The 14,776-nt window shown below is 47.8% G+C and overlaps 1 long non-coding RNA gene across 1 annotated transcript in view; it reads right to left on the bottom strand.

Annotated features, from left to right (window-relative positions):
* The window catches only part of LOC140713081 (uncharacterized), a 32,859-nt gene that overhangs the window by 16,422 nt on the left and 1,661 nt on the right, over positions 1 to 14,776 (bottom strand). The window contains exon 2 of the long non-coding RNA XR_012094939.1: positions 363 to 461. This is a non-coding gene — a long non-coding RNA (uncharacterized lncRNA). The remainder of the gene's footprint in view (positions 1 to 362; positions 462 to 14,776) is intronic.

Raw genomic sequence — 14,776 nt, 5'->3', positions numbered from 1 at the left:
CTTGCACTCTGAGCTCTAATGCCATAATCATCTTGGAAACGTGAGGACCTTCCCTCAATAAGGGGATGTTCACCTGAGCAAATATATTCTCCTCATTGGTGCCACATCTTATGCACTCCCGCCTACCAAAGAAGGGTTCTGGGACCCCAAGGAGGTGCCCATAGAGTGGGCAGAGGGAGGGGCAGAATGGGAGAGGCTGGCACAAGGATCCCCTTCCCTCCTCCCAGCCATAGCGAGAATCACTTACAGCACAGCCCGAAGAGCGCTTCTGCCTCTAGGAGCCCCAGAAGAGACCAGATCAGAGCTGTGCACCTGCCCCTTAGTGGGAGGGGTAGGGAAGCTGCAGTTACCAGCTGCCATACCTGTCGGGGGAGCTCAGGATCCATGCAATGGAAGGCTTCTTAGCTGATCCCCCTTGGAGAGGGCACTGCAGGTCTGAGCAGAGATTCCCAAAGCAAGGACTGGAGACAAAAAAAAAAAAAGATACATGGATGAGAGGGTAGCTCGGGATAGGAATATCTTCTGCTCTCTACCCTCTTTCTCCCTATTGACACCATCAACAGACGTCAGTGTTCAGTGAATCTGTCATAAAAATGGTTCAGTGGCATCTGTCATTTTTCTTAAGATGTAAACTCCCCATCCTAAAAGGAGAAGGCTCCGTGTTTACTCCATCTCATCCATTGAAAAAACAGCAGGACAAGGGCAGTGCCACAGCTGCCTGACCTTGGGCTGGCCGGAGCCCCCTCTGATGGCACGTGCTGTAGTGAACAGGGGCTCCAGGATTGAAAGGGTGGCCCAAGGTCCAGTTTGACGGATCCTGCTGGTGCTTAGTGTCCCCATGTCTGTCTCTTTTCCCCATTAGCCTGTGAACTCACTGAGAGCAGAGTGAGGCTTGGTCACCTTTATTTCTCCAGCATCTAGCACTGAGTGTATTAGATATTTTAGGCACAATTTCATGATAGTAGTTATACCTTAATTTTGTATAGTACTGTGCTTTTAAAAGCACATTCCTATCAAGTACCTCATCTTACCCTTAAATCTCCCCTTTTGTAGTAGTGGACCAAATATTATCCCCATTTGATGGATGAAGAAACTGAGGTTCCATGAGGTTCAGTTAAATGCCCACACTCTCCCATGCCACTCCACCTAGAAGCACACAGCTATTCAGTAGCAGCATCTGACCAGGCCCCTTCTCTGCATCTTTTTCCAGTGGTAAATTCTGCCACACCAAGATCACCCAGCTGCAGCTAGGAATCTTTGAGAAACACCAAGACATGGGAAAGTTGCCTGACAACTGTGTCCTGGCAAATGTTATTCTGATTTGTTTTAAAGGAAAATAAGGAAGATGGTGCAAACTAGGGACCAGTGACTTTGACATCAATGCAGTCAAGACTGATGGTTGTGAGCAGCAAGGGACAGACATCAGTAGAAGGTGGCAGGGCCTGGGTGAGACCTTGGCATCCACATTTGCCAAAGTCAAATGCCCATAGACAATTACAATCAACCATGAAAATCTGTAACCAGGAAGTAGAATTTAATGTAGCGGTGTAGAAACCTTTGGTTTCTGTGAGTTCCCTGGTTCTTTCCCTCCCTGCCTGCCAAGTGCTCAATGTTTGCCTTAGCCAACTTCTTTCAGCCACCTCTCTCTCTCTCTCTCTCTCTCTCTCTCTCTCTCTCTCTCTGTGTGTGTGTGTGCGTGTGTGTGCATGTGTGTGTGTTTGTAAAATGCTCTAAATTACCCAGTGCCAGCCGCTGCATCCAGGGTTCAGGTCCTGTTTCTTAATGATGATGGATGGCTTTGAAGATGCAGTGGATCAATAGGGTCTGAATTCCTAAACTCTTGACAAGAGCTGGAGAGAACACACATCTCAATGCCCACCCCACAGAAGCAGACGGGAGTCCTGCCCCTCACAGTCCTACTTCTTCCATGGTCAGGTAAACCAAAGATGGGGCCTCGTGGGGTCACTCCAGGAGAGGGTTCGCCATCTTTGGTCCACTGTGTGGCAGACGGTTGCCCCATGCATTCAACAAACATTCAACCATCTTATCCGGAAAGGGTTGTGCTTGGTGTTAGGGTAAGGGAGACGGAAAGAGGGAGGAGATGGTGAGGCCTGGCCCCTGTCCTAATGGAACTCAGCACCGTGAAGGAGACCCCACCATACAGAATGACCCTGATCCAGGGTGAGACACTCGCCTGCCGCTGCGGGCTGCTGTGAGCTGGGGGTTACCGCCCGCTTTCAACATGCACCCTCTCATTTGGTCCTCAGCAGACCCTGGAGGAACTTGCTGCTGTCATCCCCAGAAGGAGAGGCCAGTGAGGTCATCTGGCTGCAGAGCTGGTGAGGCAGAAGCAGAATTTGGGCCTGGCATCCTCACCCAACACAGATGGATAAAGCTTCAGACCAGAGGGAAATTACCTGGGCCTGGAAGGGTGGGGGTGGAATCAGGGAAGGTGAGGCTTGTGGGCTAGACCCCGGGAGACAAGAAGGATTTGGAGAAAAAGAGAGAGAGAGAAACAGTCTAAGTAGACCCCATACCTGAAGCAAGGGCAGGGGGCAGGCAGGAGAGGTTCAGGAAATGGAGAGAGGCCACTCAAGAGAGGGACCAGTGGAGGATGAAGCTGGAAAGGTGGTTCAGGGTCAAATGAGGCAAGACTAGGGAGGGGAAGGGGATTTTCCTGAGTGGGGAAGAGGGAGCCACAGAAGGTAAGGTCTCTGTGCCAGAGAGTCACCACCAGGGCAGTGAGCCCAAAAGAGCAGCCTGCAGGTTGCGTCAATCACGAGACTGAATCAAAGAGCGAGGCCAGGCACGGGAGGGATGGGAGGCCCGGCCTGTGTGCCCTGGCGCCAGAGCACCCCGCGTGGCCCCGCAGGTGCCACGGGAGGAGGAAGGAGGCCGGGAGGAGGCAGCCAGCTCCCCTCCACAGGTAAGTGATTGGATTAAGAGGCCTGTCTGACAGGATGTCCGTTCAGCCGCGGAGGCTAATCAACTTCCCCATCCTGTCTGCTAATAAATCCTGCTCCGGGGACCACTCCGCCTGATGATCTGTCCTCGGGGACCGGCGCAGCCTTCTCCCGGAGAACATCCCGCAGTCTATTAAGGCGGCCGCCGCGCGCTGTCAGGCCTCCGTCCCGGGGAGTCTTGGGAGGTGCCCATCACCCAGGTGCGCCCGCCGGGACCCCAGCCTTTGTGCGGCCACCGCGGGGGCTGACAGCCATCCCGCTCCGAGGGGCCCGGACCCCCCAGTCCTGGCCGCTCTGAGCTGCCTCAGGCTCTGCGTGCATAAATTAGCAGGCGGCGACTGTGAGATCTATAATATCTATAGAGAAGATGTATAAATAAATTAAAGCTTTAATTATTTTCTTGGATTCGCTGTCGCTCAAGAGAGCTAGTGGAAAGCTGTCGGGGAAGGGCGGAAGGCCTGATTCTCTGAAGCCTTTCTAGTTTTTTTAGCTGCAGTGATTTTTTTTTCTCTTTTCTTCCTTCTGCTCCCCCAACCCTCAAAAGGCAAGAGTTGGGGCGGGGAGACAGTGAAACAATGTCCTTTGTTGCTCAAGATAAAAAGTACATACCTTCTGACTTGCTTCCAAAACAGCGTGCCCCCGCCCCCCCCCATCTCCCACCCCCACCCCAGCACATGCCCGCCCACCAGCAGCTTTCTTTTCTGTGAACACTGTCTATAGGCAGAGTTCAATCCCACATTTTCATCAGTTCTGGAAGAACCTCCAAGCGCGTTATTAAATATGTGAAATATGCCAGAAATATTCAAGCAATCCCCATCTGGCCCTGGGAGGGAGGAAGAAAGGACTGGGAAAGTAATAAAGTGTGTTTATTTTTTAATCTAGATGACATGTTTTACATCATTAAAAAGGACAATTATTTTTAAAATTCAGCCTGCACGCTTCGACGGTTCGAGAGGTCTGCCGCCCCAGAATCCATCAGAACCTCACTCCACAGCCAGGCCTGGGTCCACCCTCAAGGCCAAGTTACATTTTAAAACATTCAAAACCATGGAGGCAATCAGGAGTCCTTTAGAAAGGCCTCATCTCTAAGGAGCAGGAAGGGAGCGGCCATCTTATTACTGAGTCACCTTTCCCTGGAAAAGAGGGTTTCTGATCCCAAGACTCCGAGGATCCTAAGTTCAGGCAGAGTTTCGAAGATTGGTGGAAGTTAGACAGAGTTTGAAATGGCTGAGCCTTCACCAAACCAATATCTCTGAAACAAAACACCAGTTGTCTCACTATGAAAACCCTGCTGATCGCTCTCCAGAGTTGGAGTTCCTCCCTTTGTGCTGCCACGCGCCCAGGGCCACAGCCTAGTGAGGGAAGCAGCGAGGACATGGCCAAGTCCAACACCCAGCAGCCAGCTCCTAAAATGGTTTCTCACCCTCATCCCTTTCCTCTCTCTGCCCTGGACACATGCCAGGAGGTCAGTGTACTAAAGTGTGGGTCTCTTCAAAAGCATGCATCCCTTTTTACTCAGCAAGTGGATTTCTAGGAATGCAATCTTAGAAGTAATCAAAAAAAAATTATGCAAAGATTAGTCTCAAGTATGTTCACCGCAGCATCATTTATGTTTGGTCAAATCATATGAAATTGCCATTTTTTAAGTCAAGAACAGTTAAATGTTAGAAATTCTATGTTGTTCAGTTTAATAAAATTAAAACATTAAAAATACTTTTGGCCGGGTGGGGTGGCCCATGCCTGTAGTCCCAGTGCTTTGGGAGGCTAAGGTGGGAGGACTGCTTGATCCTAGGAGTTCAAAACCAACTTGGGCAACATGGTGAGACCCTGTCTCTACAAAAAAAAAAAAAAAAAAGAAAAGAAAAAAAGAAAAAAGGAAAAAAAAGCTTAGAAAATTAGTTGGGCATGGTGTTACACACCTGTGATCCCAACTACTTGGGAGGCGGAGCCAGGAGGATTGCTTGAGCTGTGTTTTCACCACCGCACTCCAGCCTGGGCAACAGAGTGAGACTCTGTCTCACGTAAAAAAAGAAAAGAGAAGAAGAAGACAGAAGGCTGGGTGCGGTGGCTCGCACCTGTAATCCCAGCACTTTGAGAGGCCAAGGTGGGCAGATCACTTGAGCTCAGGACTTCAAGACCAACTCGGGCAACATGACAAAACTCCATCTCTAAAATTATAATTATATATATACACATATGTGTGCTATATATATGTATATATGTGTGTATATATGTATATATATGTGTGTATATATGTATGAAAGAAACAAATACCTACATTTCCAATAATAAGGGGTGGTTGCTCCATTTCAGCACCTACTGGAATACCATATGGCTTTTGGAAATAACATTGCAGAAGTACATTTAATAGAAAAATAGTTTAGAATTATATTAAATGAAAAATAATGTATAGAGTCTGATCTCTTTTCTTTAAAAATGAAAAAGACATATGCAGAGATAATGATGGACCCCAAGATGTTGAAAACGGTTTTCTCTTGATATTAGGATTGTACATGAGTTTTATTTTCTTCTTTTTGTTTATCTTTATTTTCTGGCTCTTATAACAAATGCACACTACTTGTATTATAATAAATGTAAGCAATAAAAGTTTTTTTTACATAACAAAGTGTGGGGCTCCAAGTTGACTCTATAATGCTGACCAAAGCTGACGACAGGAGACTGCAGCCCTCACCTGGCCTCTACGGCTCTGTGGCTGGCTACAGTCATGACCGGGATCCTGGGACAGGGGTAACAGAGGGCTGGCTCGGAGTAGTCCTCTTGGGCCAGGTCATCTGGGCGACTGCTAACCCCACAGGAGCTCCCTGGCTGCCCAGGGTCTGGCTTCAGAGTAGAAGCAAGAGGGGTAGAAAGCACATGGACAAGGATGTTTTCCACTTGAAGAAAAGCAGGATTTCTCGCATCTGAATGTGGCTCCAGAGAAAGGCAGAGTGTAACCCAAGGGTCAGTCCCAGATCCACCATGGATTCACCAAGCCTCCAGTCCTCTGTCTTAATGGGGCCCGATAATATTTGGGCCATACACTGAGGTGTTTTCCTCCATGTTTCCTTATAACTTTTTCTCTTGCCTCACTCAAATTATGCAATAGGCAATCAAGTTGTTTTAGCAGAATCAGAGAGAGATTTAAAAGAACAACAAAAAAAGGAATCAGATGAAAGGACTGGGAACAATGCATCATTTGTCAGAGTCAAGGTTTTTTTGTTTTTTGTTTTTTTTCACCTAAAAGAAATTTAAAACCTGCTGGGCTGGGAGAGAGAACCATGTCAGAGGTGGGATGATGGAAAGGCCCTGAACCCTGCCCTTCCCTAGGCTTAGGCCAGAGTTACAGGGATGACAAAAATCTCAGGTGGATTTGGAGAATCTTCAAGTGGGAGAGTGCTGGGCCTCTTCCCCAGGGGAGCCCACAGAGGATCAAGCCTGGCAGAGTTCGCGAGTGCCAAGGGTAGTGTGGGAGGGACAGAGTAGAAACGGCTGTGTGTGGTGTACCTGAGCAGAGAGGGCCTTAGGAGCCCTGTGGCTTCCTGTCGTGGAAGAGAGCAGCTGGATTCTCCCATGCCCCTTAGCAGACTCTAAAGTGGATGAGATTGCTCTTACCTCTGGAGAAGTATGCTTTGAGAATGAGGGATGGTGGAGCGGCAGTCTGGGTCTCAAGGGCTGACAGCACAGATGAGTGTCTTCCAAAACACAGGCAGCCCCCAGCTCTCTTTTGCCAAGGCACCGAGTGAACTCCCACCCAAAATTTAGACACAAATTCTGGCAGATGAAGAGTGAGGGGAAGAGAGAACCCAAAGTAACTGAGATCACTTGGAATTCTCTGAGATGGCCCTCCTGCAGTGCAGCTGAATGACTCCGAAGAAAACAGTAAGTCCAGGGCTGGACGCAGTGGCTCATGCCTGTAATCCCAACACATTGGGAAGCTGAGGTGGGTGGATCACTTAAGGCCAGGAGCTTGAGACCAGCCTGGCCAACATAGTGAAACCCCGTTTCTACTAAAAACACAAAAATTAGCTGCACATGGTGGCACATACCTATAATCCCAGCTACTTTGGAGACTGAGGCACAAAAATTGCTTAAACCGGGAGGCGGAGCTTGCAGTGAGCTGAGATCGCACCACTGCACTCCAGCCTGGGTGACAGAGCGAGATTCGGTCTCAAAAAAAAATTAAAAATAAGGCCGGGCGTGGTGGCTCACGTCTGTAATCCCAGAACTTTGGGAGGCCAAGGCAGGCGGATCACGAGGTCAGGAGATCAAGACCATCCTGGCTAACATGGTGAAATCCCATCTCTACTAAAAATACAAAAAATTAGCCAGGCATGGAGGCACATGCCTGTAATCCCAGCTAATCAGGAGGCAGAGACAGGATAACCGCTTGAACCCGGGAGGCAGAGGCTGCAGTGAGCTGAGATCACGCCACTGCACTCCAACCTGGGTGACAGAGCAAGACTCCATCACAAAAAAAAAAAAAAAAAAAAAATTAAAATTAAATATAAGTCCAGATAGAGAAAGATAAAATTGTCTTTCTTGCAAACATTGCAAAAGTGTGTGACCTGAGACTGGGTGAAAGGATAGTAAGGTCCCACCAAACAGCACATTCTATGGGTGTCTGCTCAGGTGTTCAGGCAGCCAAGAGGCAAGAACGGCCACGGTGGACAGATGGGGAAGGCAGGCAGACTTGGACTCGGAAGAACCCTTAGAGACTATTGTGTCCAACCTTTTGGCTAAACAGGTGGGGAAACTGAGGTGGGGGAACAGGGAGGTGCTCATGGACAAACGTAAACCCATGTAGCACCAGATGCAGGATCCAGCTCTTTCTATCGTCCAGGCGCTGCAAGTGGCCACAAGACCAACAGAGCACAGTGGGGTGGATGCACATGCACTGCAGAGCTGAGAGCCATCCCTGGGGCTGGGCCGGGCTGGCGGACAGTACTCCAGTCCAGGCTGCTCTCAGAGTCTAGCCCCTGGGTTAGGGATCCAGGTGCTCACATGCACACAGAGCCAGCTCATCCCCAGCCACAGTGTCCTGTTAATAATCGCACTAACTGTCTCCACACCCGTCAGCACTAATCTTCCGCACAGCCTGCCAGGGCCTGATTTATCAGCATGGAGGGTACGCTCTTAAAGGGTCACAGCCCACCGTGGATCTCCAGCTCCTTTAGCAATAAGTGGCAGAACATATTTTCTCTGCTAACACTACTGTATGTTAGAGAATAGATTATTTTAAGAATCAAGACTAAATTGAAACAAGGCAGGCTTGATTTTTTCCCCCAGAACCATAGGAGAGGGTCATCTATCAGTGTGACGCAGCGGACCAAGTACTAGAGAGTGACTCCAAAGCCCAGGGCTGGCGTCTCCGTCTAGTACTTACTGGCCCAAGTGACCTTGGGTAAGTCATTTACCCTCATCAAACCTCAGCCTCCTCAGCAATACAGTGGGAGTGGGGGCATAGTCCTCTGTCTAGTGCTTCAGAGTCCTAGAAATCTATCAGGGAAACACAAACCCACCAATGGGAGAATGGGGAAATACACACATACATATGGCCTTAAACATAGAAAAAACTGTTCAACTCCAAACATAGGAACTTATTTAGAAGATTTCCTGTAATGCCAGCACCTTGGGAGGCTGAGGCAGGAGGATTGCTTGAACCCAGGAGAACAAGACCAGCCTGGGCAACAAAGCAGGACCTCATCTTTGTCTTTACTAAAAATCCAAAAAAATCAGTCGGGTGTGGTAGTAAACTCCTGTGATCCAGCTAATTGGGAGCTGAGACGGGAGGATCACTTGAGCCCGGGAGGCGGAGGCTGCAGGGAGCCATGATCATGCCACTGCACTCCAGCCTGGGTGACACAGGGTCTCACTCTGTCACCCAGGCTGGAGTGCAGTGGCTCGATCTCAGCTCACTGCAGCCTCCGCCTCCTGGGTTCAAGTGATTCTCATGCCTCAGCCTTGTGAGTAGCTGGGACCACAGGCATGTGTCATGACACCCAGCTAATTTTTTGCATTTTTAATAGAGATGGGGTTTCATCATGTTGGCCAGGTTGGTCTCGAACTCCTAGCCTCAGCCTCCCAAAGAGCTAGGATTATAGGCATCAGCCACCTTGCCCCACCAAAACCCTGTCTCAAGTTATACATATATATATTTATGGAATTTGTCTGGAGGAAATAACTAACTTCGTGAACAAAGATGTAAAAATTTTAGGAATTTTATTCCAGATTCTGCTTGTAATAGTGAAAAAAAAAAGGAAACAAACCAAATATCTGATCATTAGGGGCTGGTTAAAGTGCGACACAACCATTTGATGGAATATTGTATATGCAGTTAAACACATAGGTTCACAAAACCATTAGTAACACAAAATTATTTGCTGTTAGGTTTTCTAGAAAGAAGGCTACAAAACAGTACGCAGAGTAAAATCTATGGAGAAAAATTAGAAAGAAAGAAATACTCCAAAATATTGACAATGGAGCAACGAGATTGACAACTGAGCAATGGGATTGTAAATGTTTTTTATCTTCTTCTTTTTGCTTATATGCATCTTCTACATGCTCTATGGTAGCCATTACATTTTTAATTTTAAAGCAATAAAAGTTATTTATGGCAATAATAACTATTCTTTCTCTGTCCCCAGGATGAGAGTGATGAGCAAACTGCAGGAGCTAAAGAAATCGGACTACATAGTGGATCATAATGTCACTGCCCACCCACGGGCCCTGCCTCTGTTCTGTGTCCCATGTGCGTGTCTATGACTCTGCCAGACCTGATCATGCCCTGTTTTCTCTTGCAGCTATGTACATGCCCATCTCTCTTGGAGAGGTTGCTGAAGGTGGGGACCACCACGTCTTGTCATCATCACCCAGTCAGAGCTTGTCCCAGAATGGGACCCACTGAATGTCTGTTGAATTACCCTGAATGGCCATCCCCTAGAGCTAGACTGCTTTGGAGGCCCCTCCCTGCCTGCCGGGTACCTCTGGAGGGGTCCATTAACCTTGTCGGGGCCAGACCCACAAGCCCTGCTCTCAGCACCGTTCCTCCTAGAAGGCCACCTACAGCTTGCTGCTCCAGGAAAACCGGAACTGCAACCCCTCCTCTGTGGGCAGTGGGTGTACAAAGGCTTTCCTGAATACGTGTTCCCTGGAACCTCTTAACCCAGGACTTAGGTCAAGGATTCTCAGCCGGCTATAGACAAGGAAACAGAGGCTCTGAGAACTGGAATAACCTGCCCACAGTAGAACCACTGAGAAAGAGAGGCTCTGCTCCCAGACCCGCGTCCAGTGCTCTGACCCCATGCTCACAGCATGCTGCTTAGCTCAGAGCAGCAGAAACCCAGACCCAAGCAGATATTCTGAAACCTGCAGGCAGTGATGGCTTTGGTCTCTAGCACCACCATTCACTAGCTATTGTTAAAGCAAACTAAATATGGCCTGAGAAGAACTCCATCCTTCTTTTTTGACATGGAGTCTCACTCCATCGCTCAGGCTGGAGTGCAGTGGCACAATCTCAGCTCACTTCCACCTCCGCCTCCTGGGTTCAAGTGATTCTCCTGCCTCAGCTTCCTGAGTAGCTGGGATTACAGGCACGCACCATCACGCCTGGCTAATTTTTTACATTTTTGGAAGCAACAGGGTTTCACCATGTTAGCCAGGCTGGTCTCGAACTCCTGACCTCAAGTGGTCTACTCACCTCAGCCTCCCAAAGTGCTAGGATTACAGCTGTGAGCCACCGCGCCCAGCCAGAACTCCATACTTCTGCATTTGAGTCCTTGTGGACAAACTGTAACCTAGCTTAACAGGCTGACAAGATTGAAAACCTAACTTAGGAGTATGCGCCTGTAACAATAGCTGAGTTTTGGCCAATCCCAGCGGCATACTTCAACCACTCATAGACTGCTGAGTATTCAAACTGTATTCAAATAAGGCAAACGCCAAACTGTAAGCAATCCAGCTGTTTCTGTACCTCACTTTCGATTTCTGTACGTCACTTCCCTTTTTTTTGTCTATAAATTTGTTCTGACCAGGAGGCATCCCTGGAGTCTCTCTGAATCTGCTGCGATTCATTGCTCAATTAAATTCCTTTACATTTAATTCAGCTGACGTTTTTCTTTTAACACTATGTATCCTTGGAAAGTCACTTTCCCTCCCAGAGCCTGTTTTCTCATCTGTAAAGTGGTCCTAATAACCTCTGTCTCAGAGGGTTCTTGAGAGGATTACATGGCATGGGGAAGCTCCTTGCACAAGATCTAATTCTGAGTATGCACTTTCTCTCCCTGGTCAGATGAACTTTTGACAAAGGGCTACCTCCAGACACGGCTGCCAGGTTGGGCCTTGTTCTGTTTCTCCGTGGGAATGGCTCTGCCTTCCTGTGCCCTGAGCTCAGCAGGAGCTGCCCAGCAGGTTGGCCAGCAAACAATGCCACAGCCTCCTCTCTCCCCACCTCCACTCCTTACCCAAAAAAGGGCTCCAAATGCCTTCTATAGCTTCTTTCCTGGGCAGAGAGGGAGGGTGGGAGTCATGAGAATAAGATAGGAGACTGACAGAGTTGGTCTCTGCCATGGGCTTCACTGTGGATACATCACCTTCTATAGTGTACTGAATGATGGCCCCAGTATCAGGGCCTAATTCCCAGATTAGACAGTGCACTTACCTTATACAGCAAAATAGACTTTGCAGGTGTGGTTAAATTGAAAATGAGATAGATGATCTTCAATTATCTGGGTCGGGTGGGGGTGGGGGACAAAGACAGTCACAGGTGTCCTCATAAGAGGGAGGTAGAGGGAGATTTAACACAGGCAGAGGAAATGGCAGTGTGGCCACAGAAGCAGAAATTGGAGAGACGTGGCCCCAAGCCAGGAACACAGGCAGCCACCAGGGACTGGAAGACGTGAGGAAAGGACTCTCCCTTAGAGCCTGCAGAGGGAGCATGGCCCCACCAGCACCTTTGTTTCCACCCAGTGAGACTGATTTGGGACTTCTGGCCTCCAGAATTATGAAAGAATAAATTTCGGTTGTATGAAGCCACCAGCTGTGTGACCATTTAGTACAGCAGCCACAGGAAACTGATACACTCACCCTCCCTGAGTCCACATAAAAGTTCTGTGATCCAGACTCATACACCCCAAGGACTAAACAAACCTTCCTGTTAAATCATGAAGAAAGGGACTCACTCTGGGTTTATCCACAGTTATTTGACATCAGATGTCACCTTCTGAATGCCAGAGGGCCAGTACAGGATCCAGCACAACTGTGGTGCTCTTGGGAAGGGTCAGGAAATCCCAAAAGTGCTTCATCAGCAACCAGGACCCTGTGCCTGGCAGAGGTTAGCTGTGCTCGTTTATATGCAGGGTAATATGTTTACTTTTGTTTGAGAAAAAAAAAGGCCCTGGTTATTTAAAAAAAAAAAAAAAAAAAAAAAAGAGAGAGAGAGAGAGAGAAAGGGGTTTTGGTATGGTCCCAAATAATGCAGTTTTTGGAAATGAAACAGCAGCAGAATTAATTGCAAAAGCTACTGGGCTAGTCTAACATCTTCCTATATAGACCAAGAAACCAATGCCCAGAGAGGGGAAGGAAGGGACTTACCCAAGGACACACAGCCAGTCAGCCGAGATGAAGCTGCAACTTGAGACTTCCAGCTCCTCGCACCCTGACACACACACACCGACACACAGACACACACACTCACTGAGATTACTAGTACTCCTCAGTTTGCTAACTTTCATCCTCAAGGAGTTTGTTGCATTAGTTTCTAAGGGCTGCTGCAACAAATTACCACAAACTGGGTGGCTTAGAACAACATCAATGTATTGACCCATATTTCTGGAGGCCCAAAGTCCAAAATTAAGGTGTCAGCTAGCCATGGTCTCTCTGAGGGCTCCAGGGGAGAAATCCTTCCTTGCCTCTTCTAATTGCTGGTGGTTCCTGGCAATCCCCATCATTCAGGGACTTCTGAGCGCCTTTGCATGGCCTTCTCCTCATCGTGTCTCTCTGGATCTCTGTCTCCTCATCTTATAAGGACACCCATCACTGGATTAGGGCCCGCCAGCATGACCTCCTCTTTACTTGATTACACCTGCAAAGACCCTGTATTGCATTCACAGGTTCTGGGAGGACAAGTTTTAAGGAGGGATGCTCTTCAACCCAGTATATATCTAGTTATGCTCTTTATCTAGACAGATGAGGATCAGGGGTTTGAAAGCCCAGCAATAGCCTAATAATTAAACATCTGAAGCCCTCTCTCTGTGCCCCTCTCTGTCCTCTGTACGGTAGTAACCTATGGCCAGTTCTTTGGCCCTATCTAGCCTGTGCATTCTTTGCAGGCAAACACTGTGTCCTCAGCCCCCTAACATAGCCCTGACACAAAGAAGGAACTTGGAACCATTTGCTGAACAAACGAATGAAATGAGACATTTGGAAGCACAACCCAAAGAATGTAATTTCCAGAAATGAAACAGCAGCTGAATGAATTGTAGCAATGTCAGTGCTCACTTCTCATGCTCTTGTAGCCTGCTGCTTTCACAGTGGTCAACTGAGTTGCTGGGAGTCCAGCAAATTTCTGGGGAATCTCCCTGTGGGAGTCAGGAACAAAGCTGGCATTTGGCAACTGGCCAGCAGGGGGCAGGATGGTCTCAGGGACAGAGCCCCAGCGCCTGGAGCTTGGCTCCACTTACCCAGCAAGCAAAGCCTCCCAGAATCAGAGCATTTCTGATCGCAAGGACTCTGCAACCTACTCTGATTCCTCTTTGTTCTTTTTTTTTATTTCCCCCTTTTTTTTTCTTGCTAGATCAGTACCAATGAGTCTTCTTTGAACGGATAAAGAAACTGAGGCCCCAACAGGGGAAGGGACTTGCCCAAGCTCAGAGAGAGTCCGGATCCGTAACTCCAGACCCCATTCCCTGCGCCAATTCTAGTACTGCCTACAGGCTTCGGTCTACCTGGGACCAACTCTAAACAAACAAAAAATAAAAGAGCTTACCAATGCAACTTGGGTCTTTTTAAAGGGGCTGCTCCCTGATTCAACTAAATATACACAATGTATATGCTCTGACCTGGGGATGCCACTTCCAGAAATGTATCCTAGATGCACACAAGGATGTTCATTGTGGTGGTGTTGATAGTAGAGAAAAATTGGAAACAACCACGACAGGACTGCCTTAATAAATGATGACACAGCCAGGCACAGTGGCTCACACTTTGGGAGGCCAAGGCAGGTGGATCACTTGAGGTTAGGAGTTCAAGACCAGCCTGGCCAACATGGTGAAACCTCATCGCTACTAAAAATACAAAAATTAGCCGGGCATGGCGGGGGGCACCTGTAATCCCAGCTACTCAGGAGGCTGAGACAGGAGAATTGCTTGAACCTGGGAGGCCGAGGTTGCAGTGAGCCGAGATCATACCATTGCACTCCAGGCTGGGCAACAGAGTGCGACTTCGTCTCAATAAATAAATAAGTAATGACGTATCTGTTTTGTGGAATACTGTATAATCATTAAAAATAAATTTTTAGAAGATGTTTATAAAGAAAAAACCATGCTAGAAAACTGAGGAAATAATACATATTGTACATTCCTAATATTTTAAAATTCCTTGTGCATATAAAATATAATTTGTGGTTCCAGAGGTACTCACTATTTAGCACTAATTTTCTCTACGTGTATTTTTTAAAATTAGACCTTACAATATTAAAATTAATTAATTAATTTTAAATTAAATATGTACATAGTTTTAAACACACACACACATGCTTAGACCTTAGACCTGGGTAAGTGTGGTCCGTGCCTTAGCTCTCACACTTCAAAGTGTTCGGC

Source organism: Chlorocebus sabaeus, chromosome 12 (genome assembly GCF_047675955.1).
Source record: "Chlorocebus sabaeus isolate Y175 chromosome 12, mChlSab1.0.hap1, whole genome shotgun sequence".
Classification (NCBI taxonomy): domain Eukaryota; kingdom Metazoa; phylum Chordata; class Mammalia; order Primates; family Cercopithecidae; genus Chlorocebus; species Chlorocebus sabaeus.
The sequence above is the reverse complement of the archived record's forward strand: the minus strand, read 5'-3'. Positions and strand labels throughout refer to the sequence as shown.